General features: G+C 48.7%; 1 protein-coding gene and 1 pseudogene across 1 annotated transcript in view; both read left to right on the forward strand.

Moving 5' to 3' along the window:
- LOC129384403 (uncharacterized) overlaps positions 1-14,396 on the forward strand; it is a 48,312-nt gene that overhangs the window by 16,748 nt on the left and 17,168 nt on the right. The gene's annotated exons all lie outside the window — the stretch shown is intronic.
- On the forward strand, positions 7,589-8,152 carry LOC140219955 (uncharacterized; annotated as a pseudogene).

Here is a 14,396-nt window from a genome sequence, read left to right on the forward strand (position 1 = left end):
AGGGAAGGTCACGGGATGAAGGTCACGGGACGGCGGAGCATGAGCCCACGACGGCGCGCACGGTCGAGCCGAGAGACCTGCTGAACCGAGTGTAGTGACGCATCGCCAACCCTCACTTGGGGAGCTCCGCTCCCCGGCTGCCGCGCTTTGACAAGCGTGGGCACACACACACACACGCACACACGAAGACACGTGGCACTGAAACACGCCTGGACACGCTTGGCGGGGAGGCGTTGCGGCGGTGTCGAACGGGCCAAAATGTCCGCCGCTTTGAACGAAGCCCCGGCGTCCGTTGCATCCGCGCCGGCATTACCGCGCGTTGTAGGCGAAACGTAACAGCTCTAAATTTGTGTAACTCATGCTGTAATGAATGCAGTTTATGTAGCTAATATGTTGCTTTTTGGCGCGGAGTTACGGATTCGTATACCTCGTGTTTGTTTTTTCGTGAAGCGTAAAAGGACTGACAACCAATTTTCATGGTACCTATTTTTTTAATCCAATGGAAAGCTTACCAGTCAGTGTCTAATCATGAAGTGGTAACAGAAAATGCCGTGGAACATTTTCAAGCGACGCTTGTATTGGCTCACATGTTTCGGTGGCGATGTAGTCACGCAAAAACCCAGTTGCTCCCAGAGCAGAGCACCTGTGGGAAAGGGCGGTCTCATGAGCTGACAGCTGCGCCGGCGCCGGAGCGTGATTCATTAGCAAGGATTTCAGCTGCATAGGCGCGTGCTCACGCCACGCGCACAACCAATCAGAGCCGTTTCGTTTCCGCCGGGGCGGGAAAGGGCAGGAAAGGGTTTCGCGCGCGCTGCGCCGATTTCGTTTCCGTTCAGTTCAGGCTCGGAGAACTGATGGGACGGCCACACGTTGTGCGTTCCCCTGAAGAACTGGCAACCTTCGACGGACGATGATGGGAACTCGCCCGTGAAAGGGCTCGCCGCCGGCGCGCCGATCCAGCCGCTAAGGCCTAAATATATTTCGGCGTAGCGTGAGAGCGCGCACACGTTACGTCACGTTGGCGCGAATAACAGCGTCTATAGTTCGACCGATGGTTAAACGCACTGGCGCCGCCAACGTAACCGAACGCGGCCAATGCGCTTCGACGCCCCCGGCGTGTAAGGACACTCGCCCGCGCGCCGATAACGTCGGACTATAAATGCGCCTTTGGAGCCGCCTGAGCATATTCAATCCGACAGCAACAAGAAGATCCTGAGCTGAGGGATCGGGAAGCCGAAGCGATCCGGCACCGTTACCTGTGCGGTACTTAACCGTGACGAAGGTCAGGTGCACGCAGTACAAGTTTCCCATACCTCCGTTTTCCGGTAGGGGAAGGGTTCGAAAGTTTTTCGTCTGGATTTTTTCTATCTGGAGATATTGCAAGGAATCGGGCGCGCCGCCCCGTGGCCCCCGAGATACTCGCGCACCGGCGCGCGCAAATGGCGGATGCCGTGGCCGGTCTATGAATGGGAGAAACGCCGGGAAAGGGGTTAATTTGAGTTTTCGCATAACAAATTTATTTTTTCTGGTATGTTCAAATCACAATCCGACGCTATCATGCCTGTAGGTCGTGTGCAATCCGTACATTACGATTTTTCTGCGTAATTTAGCTTGAGAAATTCAATTAGTTAAGTAACTTCCTTGCGCCACATGGATGACCTAGGTATGGGTGGTCCGAAAATCTTTTTGCAGAGACGACGTCCGAAGCCGGATTTTCTTCGACACGGGGCCCCTTTGCGCTATCGCGTTAATACTTGCCGCACATATTACGTCATTCTTGACACAGTGAGCCGCGGTGTGCGTAGCACCGCCTGCTAAATCTATCATTCGTTGCATGAGTGCAAGATGTGCAACTGTAAATAATGCTTACGCATTTCTGACAAGTCCCAATAGTGAATTCCTGCAGTAATTTTTCCCACGATGTTTTTTTTTTTTTGGCACTGGCGGCTGCTGGCGCGTGTGTTATCAAAGGGCAGCTGCATGTACCTGCGTTCGAAAATACGAGAACTTGGCCTTTCGCCATGGCGGAAAACTGACCGTGAAAGCTAAAACCTGTGCTAATGCAAAACATTTGAGCGGTTCATTTGAATAAATAACATATGCTACTTAATAAGTTTGTTAGGCGTGCAATAACAAAATTTAATTCCACATAATTTAGTAAAAATTGTGGCTGACTTAGCAAAAAGTAACCCTGTGTCAGTTATAGAGCTGCATTTTCTAGACCTTGTTATGTCGCAGTATGATGCTCTGGTGGGTTAGAAATATCTGAATTTGCCAGTATTCCGTTAAATGGAAATGTTTGGAGACAACTGTGCGATATCTTGAACGATGGCAGACGCGCGTCTGTATCAAAGCTTGAAAATTAAACAAGTTTTACACGTTTGGAAAACGTTAAGGCGAAAGCCTGATTACACTCTTGGCACACATTTTTGTCACGATTAAGATACGTTTATGAAGAATTGCGGCAATTGTGTTCCAAGTTTGCAATTTCGCCTTCACGTTTTACAAACGTGTAACACGTGCCTAATTTTCTTTTTGTGCTATCTAAGTCGGAGGTTAGTTCAGGTCGAAATCGCCGCACCTACTGGCAGTGGGCCAGTGCCGTCAGTGCCTTCGCAGCAGGAGGGGCAGTATGGGAACTCTGGTATGATGAGCGGCATCGGAGCCAGCTGTGGAAGAAGACGATGACGATGAAAGCGTGAGCAGCGGCACGAGCGCGTCTCTGTGACGTGTGCAATCACGCGCGCAGTAGGCTCACCATTAATAAGCCAGAACCATAGAGAGAGACATTCAACAAGAGCGGACACTCCCATAGAGGCCAGCGGCCGAATTGACTGTAGCGCACCAAGCGGATGGGATTAACTCCTTCAGGTTTCGGATTTGGGCGCGCGCGTTTTGAACGCTAGCTGGCACGCACTATGCCGGCTGCGTTACTCGGCGCCTTCCTTTTCTTTTTTTTTTTTTGCTTCTGCTACTCATTCGCGCGCGGTCTTAGTGTGGAATCGTTTATTTAATTGAGATGATTGCGAACGATCTTTACAAGTCTCCATCGAATCTGTGCCACGTGCAGTTTCGTAAAGTAGACGGAAAACGCCTTGTAAATGAGGAAACGTTTATTTCGCTGTACATAAACGCTCCTTCCGGTCTCTTGCGTGTGCATCCAACGTTGCGGCACCAGGTAAGCAGCAGTAGTTCCCGTACGAAGCTCCACCAACGGCATCAGTGGAAAAACGTAAATTACAAGCATGTCTCATTTTGGTATGTAGACTTTATAGGAATACTGCATGCAGAGGAGAAACGTGCGAAAGTGGTGGATGGGCGGCATTGCAAACGAAAGCAATTCACTTTTGCATACATCGCGTCGAAAAAACTCGAGTCATTCCAATCCGTACTATAAATTATGAAGAAAACATCGATTTCCAAGCATTCCCCCATTCCCGCGGGCATTATTTCCTGCACTTTAAGAGCACGAATGCACGGGCGAACTGCATGTTTCCAAAACTACACAGGCTCTCAGCCAGACCATACAAGACGCTTGCAGAATGACTTAATCATTACTGGTCATGGCTATTTGTAATCAATTGTGGTCATTACAAGCCATCGTTAGACATTTTGGTCATATCATAGTCATTAGTAGTCATTACAAGTCATTTCAGTCATTATTAGTCATTACTAGTCATTACTAAGCATTCTTACTCATTTCTAATCAATTGTAGTCGTTACAAGTTGTTAGACATATTGGTTATTTCGTAGTCATTACTAGTCATTACAAGTCATTTCAGTCGTTATTAGTCATTACTGCTCACTACGAAGCATTTTAGTCATTTCTAATCAGTTGTTGTCATTACAAGTTGTCGTTAGACATGTTGGTCATATCATAGTCATTATTAGTCATTAAAAGTCATTTCAGTAATTATTAGTCATTACTGCTCACTAGTAAGCATTTTAGTCATCGGTAATCAATTGTAATCATTACAAGCCGTCGTTATACATATTAATCATTTCGTAGTCATTACAAGTCATTACAAGTCATTAATGAGTAGTCATTACTACTCATTAATAGACAATCCTAGTTATGTCTAATCAATTGTGGTTATTACAAGCCGTCGCTAGACATATCTGTCATTTCGGAGTCATGAGTAGTCATTACAAGTCATCAGTAGTCATTATTAGTCATTACTAGTCATTATTAGCCTCTACCAATCTCTGTTACAACGCTATCATTCACTAACTGTCACTTTCAATCATTTTATTAATCTGTCTTCATATGGCGTGATGACGCTTCGGCGGACACTCCGGCGGTCACGTCGGCTGACACAAACTTCACCATGAGCTTAGGAAGGCTTTCGCCTTAAAGATAGTTGGTACGCCACTGTCGTTTCACGATTTGTCCTTAGCGAATGTGTGGCGCGGCGGCGAACCCCGCAGGGGCGCCTGCGTCAGCAGGCGTTTGGTGCGTTGCGACACCACGTACCCGAGCACACGAGGGTTGGACCCTCCCGCCTCCTCCTTTCCTCTCTCTTCATCTTTCTCTCCCCACACCCCTTTCCCCGTGCAGTGCTGTTGAGGTGTCCTCCTGTGAGAGACAGTTACGGCACTGCACTTATCTCTCCCATTCTCTTTAAAATCACTTCACACACAAGTCGGCGCTCCTTTCTTATCGTACTCCGCGGATAAGCGCAACTGAGCCGAAGTTTCCGCATCGTTGAGGCGCAAAGTTGGCCCCACAAAAAGAGGAAACTGTACTATTACAAACCATTTTTAAAATTATTTCATAAAGGCTGCATGCTCTATAATGAGTTCCTTTTGGTTAATCAAATAATTTTGACTGCGCACTTCATCCATTTGATTTTGGCGAAATTTCACCTGGAGAAAACCTTGTTCCACATGCTTGGTTTTAATTCTGGGAGTTCAGCAAGCGTGCTTGTGTACAGCGCGCATGTCTATAGTTGTTTACGTGCATTCCTGGTTCGCTTTTTTTTCTCTTTCGCGTGTCACGCTCCAGTGGAGTCCATATTATTATGCTTAACAGAGCTTTACTGAGAGATTATCATGTTCTTTATGATGGGACGGGGCGGATATTAGCATTTGATTGTGTGCTGTCTTCATTTAGGTTACGTATTTTGTGCATCTACGGGCCCGCGCAAGCCACTAAGTCCAATTATTTTTTTCGTGACCTGGACGTGTATTTCCTCGACGGTCGTCACGTAGTTCTTATTGGGGATTTTAATTGCGTTTTAAACGCGCGAGCAGGTGTGCAAGGCCCGGGCTGGGGTCGCCCTGATTGGAACGTACGGCAGTTGCGTCGCCTCGTCCAGCACTTTTCGTTGCTGGGTACATATAGACTTTTTCATGGTTCATTTGTCTGGCCATGGCGACGCGCCGCGTAGCCAGGCAGGTTAGACCGTGCCTATGTGTCAAACTATTTAGCTCAGTGTGTCATCCGGTCTGATGTAATAACTTTACCGTCATCTCCTGTTTATATTTCCGATCACCGACCAGTTATGCTTGCAGCTTGCTTCTCTGCTCTTTCATCAGCGAAACCTTTGCGCCTCGACATCCGCGTTCTACATGAAGCGCATTCGCGCTTTTGTTTGTCAAGGGTCTTGCGAGCCTCTGTTTCTAGATCTGACCCAGAGTCATGGGACGCGCCCAAGGTGCAGTGGCGTCTGCATTGTTCACTTGTGCACTCAGACGACGCACGTCAGGAGAACTGGCAAATACTGCCGCGAAGCTCCGTATTGCCCTTCGGGTCAGCCAACCAACTCCGCCGATGTGGTCATGGCAGCGTTAGCTACGCAGGCGTTTCCAACGCGTCATCGCAGCGTCGTCTGTGCCAGCGATGGCGATGCAGACGTAGTCCATGTGCACACCCTGAAGTTCTGCGCTTTGCAAGAAACTCGCTTTTTAGACAGCCGAGTGCATTCGGTTCTGTGGCTCCTAGATCACTTCCTGTTATGTCGCCTCCCGCGCGTGGTTATTCGCTCTTGGTATCGCATTTTAAACAGGGTGCGTACGAATATGCGAATGGGTCATGATAACGTCGGTATGCTTAGTGAGCTGTCTTAGATTCCACCTGAAGTCGCTGAACGTCTTTGTGTACGACCGTCAGCTGACGAGGTAAAATCATCATTATCGTCCATGAAGCGTGGCTCGGCCCAAGGACCGGACGGGTTACCCGTAGAGTTTTATCTAACATTCTGGGAAGACATTGATGCCACTTTCGTGTCTGTTATCAGCCGCTGCTCTGAGAACTTTGAATTCCTGTCTGGTTTTCGCGGCGGTCGTATTGTACTGATACCTAAGCACGATCCATCATCCGTTCGTCCAGAAGAATAGAGGCCAATCACGCTTCTCAACGTTGACTACAAAACCTTTACAGCTGTTCTCACCCGACGCTTGGGAAGCCTAATGACTTCCTTAATAGGGCACCACCAGGCATGCTCAGTCCCTGGCAGAGAGATACACGGTGTTTCGTTCGTTACGCGTGGCATAATGACATACACGCTGACCAGGTCAGCACGTGGTCTGTTAGTTTCCCTAGATCAAGAAAAGGCATTCGATCGCCTTGAACATAGCTACATATTTAATGTACTGACCTCGTTCGGCTTTTCGTCAAAATTTGTTGAACTTATTAGGAATGCCTATTCAAATATCCGAAGTACGTTGTTTCTTGATGGTCGGGAAAGTGCACCATTTCCCGTTACCCGTGGTGTTCGTCAAGGGTGCCCTCTATCCCCAGTGCTCTTTGTGCTCAGCCTTGAGCCGCATCTGCGCTCAATATTGAGAGACCTTTACGTGTGCGGTCTCCCACTGCCTGGTAGCGGTGTTCTGAAGGTGACAGCCTTCGCCGATGACATCACATGAATGAAGATAGCTTATCCCGTTGCCTTCGAATTTTCATTGCGTACGGAAATATTTCAGGTGCTGCGCTAAATTTTTCAAAATGTCGTTATTTGTTCATTGGTTCACCACATACACACCTAAGTCCTATTTTCCGTCTTCAAAAGAGTGACTCTATTCGTATTTTAGGGATTGATGACACCCATGATGGCATATCATACTCTGTGTGGCCCTCAATTCTTGAAGATGTAAGGCGAAATATTCGAAATGTTCAAGGATATGATTTAACCTATTAGAAAGAAGGTACTTAGCACAGTCTGTATTTTGCGCCCGAGTGTGGTACGTTTGTCGCGTTGTAAAGCCATCATTACGAGTTACTAGGTCTCTGCAGTCCCTTCTCGGTTCCTTCTTCTGGTCGGGCTGTACAGAACTGGTCTGTCGCATGGCGCTTGGGCAACCACGCTCTCGCGGTGGGTTGACGTTACCATCCGTGTGTCACCGCTGCCGGCTGCTTGCTCTTCGATTTCTGCTCCATCTGTTGCAGCGCGATCCTTGTCCTGCGCGCGAACTCGCCTGCTATTTTCGTGGCACAAAAATTCGCTACATGTTACCGGGCGTACATTTAAATCACGGACCACAAGTGTTAGACGCTCCTGTATTTTACTCTACGGCCGTGGCCTTTTATCGCCACATACAACAGGTATGTCCTGATGTAGACGTTCTCGAGAACCGTGTTGTAGATATTATGTCAGCCTTACTGCTATCTCTAGTTCCCCCTGCGCGCCGAGCACGTTCCAATAATGTGTCGTGGGATGCAATAACGGCGTCGTTTCTGCCTGACCACCTACGCGACTTCATGTGGCGTCTAGGCTGGAAAGTGCTTCCAACTCGTGACAGGTTAGAGCGGTGGGGCGTAGTCCCATCTTCGTTGTGTCCAAATTGCCCCTTTCAGGAATCCAATAAACATGTACCGCTGCAATGAGTCGTTGCCAGGGTATTTTGGAGGGCCGTGCATACTGGTTTCCGTGGCCTTGGAATTAACCACTTTATTACATCTGGTCGCTGCTCACGCGCTCGCTTTGCTCGACTTTTAATTGCTGCGGGGGCGTTTTGTCTATGGCGCAACCGGTGCGAGGCAGTTGCCGCTGGACATCGTCGCCGCGCTCTGTTTCCACTTCTGGGGAGGCTCTACTCTGAGCTACTATCGTTTCTGTCGGAGGAGTTGTTCTTCCTTGGGGAAGAAGAGATCCTTCGACAGTGGTCATGCCGCTTCCTGTCGGTGTCTGATAGACGCGTATGGCTTAATTAATTTAAATTATGGGGTTTTACGTGCCAAAACCACTTTCTGATTATGAGGCACGCCGTAGTGGAGGACTCCGGAAATTTCGACCACCTGGGGTTCTTTAACGTGCACCTAAATCTAAGTACACGGGTGTTTTCGCATTTCGCCCCCATCGAAATGCGGCCGCCGTGGCCGGGATTCGATCCCGCGACCTCGTGCTCAGCAGCCTAACACCATAGCCACTGAGCAACCACGGCGGGTTATGGCTTAATTGTCGACCAGCCTGGTTCTTGTAGCCAGGCTATCAGTGGTGTTCACTGAATGTGCACAAATGTAGTTGCCTCTTGCTTCTGTGTGTGCGTGATCTCGTATACCCGATCATCGTTGTATATACCCATCTCATAGCCACACTGCAAGATTATGTAAAATCTCTCTGTCACATCATCATTGTACATAACCATTGTGTACACTCTATGTATCAACATCATTTTATATAACGTGACCATTAGTTTCTGGATAAATGTGTGTTGCGTGGGTCTATGTGGTTATGTGTTAGTGAGTGAGGACTCGGACAGTTCTTTGAAAACGTGCCGTGTATACAGCGCTTCGTACTTTGTATATGTGATCGTCCTGGTGGAAATGTGCATTGATTGTGTCTCAGTGTTCGTATCTTCTCTTGTTGCATAAGCTTTTTCTAAACGAATTCAACAAGAGCGGAGACTCGCATAGAGCCCAGCGGCCGTATTGATTAGCGCGCACTGAGCGAATGGGATTAACACCAACGTCCTTCTAAATAGGTCTCGATTCTTGGAACGGAAGGCGTGCCAAAACCTATCGCCAAAGACATCAGTTAGTGGTGCACAATTGGAGCGCGACCAGGTGAGGGGGGCACAAACACTAAATCTAGAAAACCTATGTGTGAAAAAAAATTTCAAACATTTTTTATCAGAATACTGTCATACGAGCAGATATTCCGTTTCAAGTAGTTTTGTTGTATTAAAACAAATATATATATTTTTCTATATCTCAATTCATTAGTTCGTTCTTGGTGCCACCTACCAACCAGTGATTGTGGCGCAATGCTTGGCTAGACTTTGCGAACTAGTTATTACGTCGTGCGGAATGGCAATGCTCACTTGAACGCGGTGGTTTCATCCGACTTTTTTTTTTAATTTCCTGGCGTGTCTGTTCAAATTGCGGCGTGCGCTGCACTTCTAATTTTGCGTGGCCTGGCGCATGGCATTCATTGGCGAAACATGTGAGTGCAGGTTTTCGCGTCGCATATACCGCAGCAGTTGATGCTGCTGTATGCGACGCGCTTGTCTCGTCGGGACGATAAATGCGAAACGCTCCTCGAAGGAACGTGGCGCTAGGTTCGTTTACTCTCCTTAATCAAGGCTGCGAGTGTCCGACGGCCTGGTGAATTAGTAAGTGCAATGTTTCCTAAATGATAATGTAGGGCAATGTTGTCTTGTCTGATGACTGTTGCATATGAATAGATGGCGTCGCAAGGAATTACGAATGATTCTGTGAAAAGGATCCGCATATGTTGCTATGCATTATGACTGTCTGCTTGCCATAGTACTTTCCATGCATTCAAACATGTTTTGTTTGGTCAGTTACATTGGTAGTATTACTCTAGACTAATAAAAGTGAGGTTGCTTTTGAAACCTCTGTGGCAGTGTCATTTATTTCCCCCCCATTCGCTCACATTCGTAAGGAACCTAATGGAGCAATTGTCGTCAATAAGAGCCTAATTATAATCACATTAAGACATATGCCACTCCTATGGTTAAAGGACACGTTGAAGTTTCAGCTGAGCCGAGTCACAAGTTCGCCTCAGCCTCAAAATAAAAACTGCTGACGTAGCCGTCGCATTGCCAGACGCTAAAGAAATTAAAACATTCGCTCCATGCAGCATAAGATCTTGACGTGGCCGCCATTTCCGCTTGTAACGTCACTTTTTTATTTTTATGTTTTGCCTGCTGTTAGTTGTCCCCACGATACGTAGATGGGGATGGTTGCAACGATGCGCCATTTCTTCACATGTGCGCTTCTATGGAAGCTTCGCTACCAGTCTACATATACCTTGTTTACACCCTCCGATTTCGGTTCTGGGCGCGCGCGTTTTGAAGGCTAGCTGGTACACGCTACGCCGGCTTCGTTGATCGGCGCGTCATTTTTGTTTTTGTACTTCTACTGCTGAATCACGCGCGGCCTTGGCGTGGAATTGTTTTATTTAGTGAAAATGATCGCGAACAATCTTTACATGCCTCCGCAGAATCTGCGCCACGTGCAATTTCATAAGGTAAACGCAAGATGTCATCTGAAATTATGAAATCCTTATTTTGTTCTACATGAATGCTCGTTCCTGGCTTTTTGTGCGATCATTCAAAGTTGTGGCACAGGTAAGCGGCAGTCTTTGCCGTACGAAGCTCCACCGGACGCAATAAGCTGCAAAAAAATGTGAATTACAAGCATGTATCATTTTGATATATTGGCCTAACAGGACTACTGCATGTAGAGGCAGAAGGTGGGCAAGTGGTGAATGGGCGGCATTACAGATAAGTTCACTTTTACATACATTTATTAGCAAGTCGACTCCTCCCAGCCAGTTCCATAAAATATTGTGACACGCTGACGAAGAAGATGTTTTCATCTTGATCGGAAGAAGACGCTCTCCACTTCGCGCGCTGTCTACCGTCTTGTCAGCTGCTACAATTATTTTAAATATCCTGTAAATATACGTCTGACTGTTTTTAACCCCGTAACATTCTTGATGGAGGTGCGGGATCATTATCAAGACGGATTTACGTCGCACCATCCTGTCGACCCTACTGACGTTTCTGCGGCCGGTATACCGGTCACCGTTCTCTCTCTGGCTGCTTTTGGCGATATTGAAGCCGAACAACGTCGGGACGCCTCCTTGCAACGCCTTATTCAACGGCTCACTTCAACGACGCCCGATCCTTCCCTTCGCATGTTTTAACTTCAAGATGGTATACTGTACCGCGCTAACATGCGCCCGGACGGCCCTGACCAACTCTTCGTTGTGCCTGAGCATCTGCGTCAGCCTGTTCTCGCCCAGCTTCACGATGTACCGACTGCCAGTCACATTGGCGTGTCACGGACTTATGACCGCCTTCGTCGGCGCTTCTATTGATTGGCCTGGTCTATACCGTGACGCCTGCCGTTATGTCGCAGCATGTGACCTTTGTCAACGACGCAAAATGCCGACCACACTCCCTGCCGGTCGCCTTCAACCACTTGACGTACCATCAGAGCTATTCTTCCGTGTAGGCGTTAATCTCTTAGGCCCTTTTCCTACGTCTGCTTCGGGAAACAAGTGGATTGCTGTAGCAACAGACTACGCCACCCGATATGCAATCAAACGGGCTCTTCCGACAAGCTGTGCAACCGATGTCGCCGACTTCCTCCTAGAGAACGTCATCCTTCACCACGGCGCCCCTCGCAAAGCTCCTCACCGACCGAGGCCACTACTTTCTAAAGTTGTCAATGGCATTCTACACTCGTGCGCGACTAAACGCAAACTTGCTACTGCTTACCACCCACAAATGAACGGTGTAACCGATTGCCTTAACCACACCCTTACTGACATGCTGTCCATGTATGTCTTCGCTGACCATCGCGACTGGGACGTTGCGCTGCCGTTCGTTACTTTCGCCTATAATTCGTCTCGCCATGATACCGCAGGCTTCTCGCCATTCTTCCTCTTGTTTGGCCGCGACCCTACGCTCCCTTTCGACGCCGTTCTGCCTGCTGTCTGAATTCCACATCCGAGCACGCCCGTGAAGCCATCCTCAAAGCACAAGAAGCACCCCACGTTGCCCGACGTCGACTTGTGGAGTCGCAGGACAGTCAGCGGCGCTTATTTGACGCCCGCCATCGTGACGTCCATTACACACCGGGTGCCCTGGTTCACCTTTGGTCGCCATCGCGACGCGTTGGCCTCTCGAAGAGGTTACTTTCACGCTACACTGGCCCTTACCGTGTCTTGCGTCAAGTAACTGACGTCGCGTACGAAATCACCCTTCTTGAGCCAACCGTGGCTTAGCATCGCTCCGACGTGGTCCACGTCGCGCGTCTTAAGGTGTATCACTCGCCCGCCTCCTAACCGGCACCGAGCCGGTGCTTCAGCCGCCGGAAGTCATGTGACACGCTGACTAAGGAGATGTTTTATGCGAAGCATATTGCTAGAGCTCAACCCAGCTCCTCAGGCGCGGCGGTGTCGCCTTCAATACCACGTGACACCGTGACGTCACGACAGAGAAGAAACGGGGCTCCAACTCGCGCCGTCGCTCGCGGCGTCGCGGCGGTATATAAGCAGCTGCGCTTGTTTCTAGGTGGCTTTGGCTCAACTCTTGCAAGATGGGCTGGGTGGGAATCGAACCAGGGTCTCCGGAGTGTGAGACGGAGACGCTACCGCTGAGCCACGAGTACGATGCTTCAAAGCGGTACAAAAGCGCCTCTAGTGAATGCGGTGTTGCCTTAGAAACGAGCTGTTTCTAAGGCTCAGGCGTGCGTCGCTTGCTCAGGCGCACATTTCGTTGCCGCACCGAACGCTGTGTTGCTCGACGCTCACCGCGTCCAATGCGGGGCGCTTAGTCGCTGCGCCGTAGCCCATTGTCTTCCACCCCTTGGCGGGTCGACGGGAACGCTGTCGCGTTCCACTCTTGAAGGCGAAGCAGAGTAACGCTTGAGTTGTTTCTTCGTCTAGCCGAACCAAATATAGCCAAGCAACAGCAGTTCACCAGGCTAAACAGTGGTTCAACAACTAAAATAAAGGCTAGTATGCTTCGCATCCTGGGCTTAACCTTAGCTAAGCCACAGCCATTTTTTTAGCTTGGTCGGAAGAAGACAACGCTCTGGACTACGCGCGCTGTCTACCGTCTTGTCAGCTGCTACAATTATTGTAAATATCCTGTAAATATACGTCTGACTGTTTGGAACCCCGTAACAATATGAAGGAAACACCTAATTTTCAAGCATCCCTCCCTTTCCGGGCATTATTTCTTGCACTTTAAGAACACAAATACACGGGCGAATGCGCGTTTCCAAAGCAACTTTGACTCAGTCGACGCGATGGTACGCCAAGTACAGAGGCGGCCAAAACACAGGCTCTCAGCCAGACCATGTTAGACGCTCGCCAAATGCCTTCTAGTCGCTCTCAAGACAAATTCGTGGGTGCAAAGCCTCTTTTCAGTCGCTCAGAAGACAGAATTTTCAACTTCTTGGTTTTTGAGCTCCTCGGTGTTATCTTTTACACGTTGTCGCGCGGAATTTCTAATGATTATGTGAGAAGCTTTCGCATATGTTGCTGTACATTACTACTTTGTGCTGGCCTTAGTACTTTTAATCAATTTAAACGTCTTTTGTTTGGTCAATTATATTGGTTACATTATTCTAGGCGAATAATAGTGAAGTTGCTTTCGAAACCTCTGTGGCACTATCATTTATTTCCATCCTATTCGATCACCTTCCTAAGGAACCTGCGGGGGCAATTGTTAGTAACAGACTAATTATGTTCTCATTGAGACATATACCCCGCCTTTAGATTAATGACTTGCTGGGGCTTCACCTGAGGCAAGTCGCAAGCTCGCCTCAGCCTCAAAAGAAAAAATAATTGCTGGTGTAGCGGTCGCAATGCCGGACCCTAAAGAAATTCAAACATTCGCGCCAAGCAGCGTAAGATCTTGACGTCACTGCCATCTCCGGTGGTGAGGTCTCTTTTTATTTTTTAAGTTAATTTTTTGCTTGCTGTTAGTTGTCCCCCCGATACGTAGATAGCGACGGTTGCAACGAGCCGCCATTTGCTTGGCATGTGGGCTTCTGTGGAAGCTGCGCTACTAGTTTGCATATACCTTGCACAAAGCTGCGCGCCGGAGAGAACGCCTCACCTCCCCCTTACTCTCCTCCACCCGACGCCTCGTAACGTTGGGTGCCTCGCGCGCGATAGAAGACGGCGCGCTTCCTCTTCGCATTCGTCCCTTTCTCGCGGGTGACACTGAACCGCGATCGTCAGCTCCCCTCGCACGCTTTCACTCGCACATACAGCGTAGGGCGCGCGGCGACGGCGTTATCGCCCTTGTAGTCACGGCGACGCCGACGCCGACGGCACAAATGCGCTTGCAGTGTTCATACAATTAATATCGCAATAAAGGCAACAGATAGTGGGACGGGGGTGAGACAAAGACGGGGATACAGCGACTGTGCGAGGTCTGGTGCTAGAGAAAAAAAAGCCTCCTTTTTC

Source organism: Dermacentor andersoni, chromosome 8 (genome assembly GCF_023375885.2).
Source record: "Dermacentor andersoni chromosome 8, qqDerAnde1_hic_scaffold, whole genome shotgun sequence".
Classification (NCBI taxonomy): Eukaryota; Metazoa; Arthropoda; class Arachnida; order Ixodida; family Ixodidae; genus Dermacentor; species Dermacentor andersoni.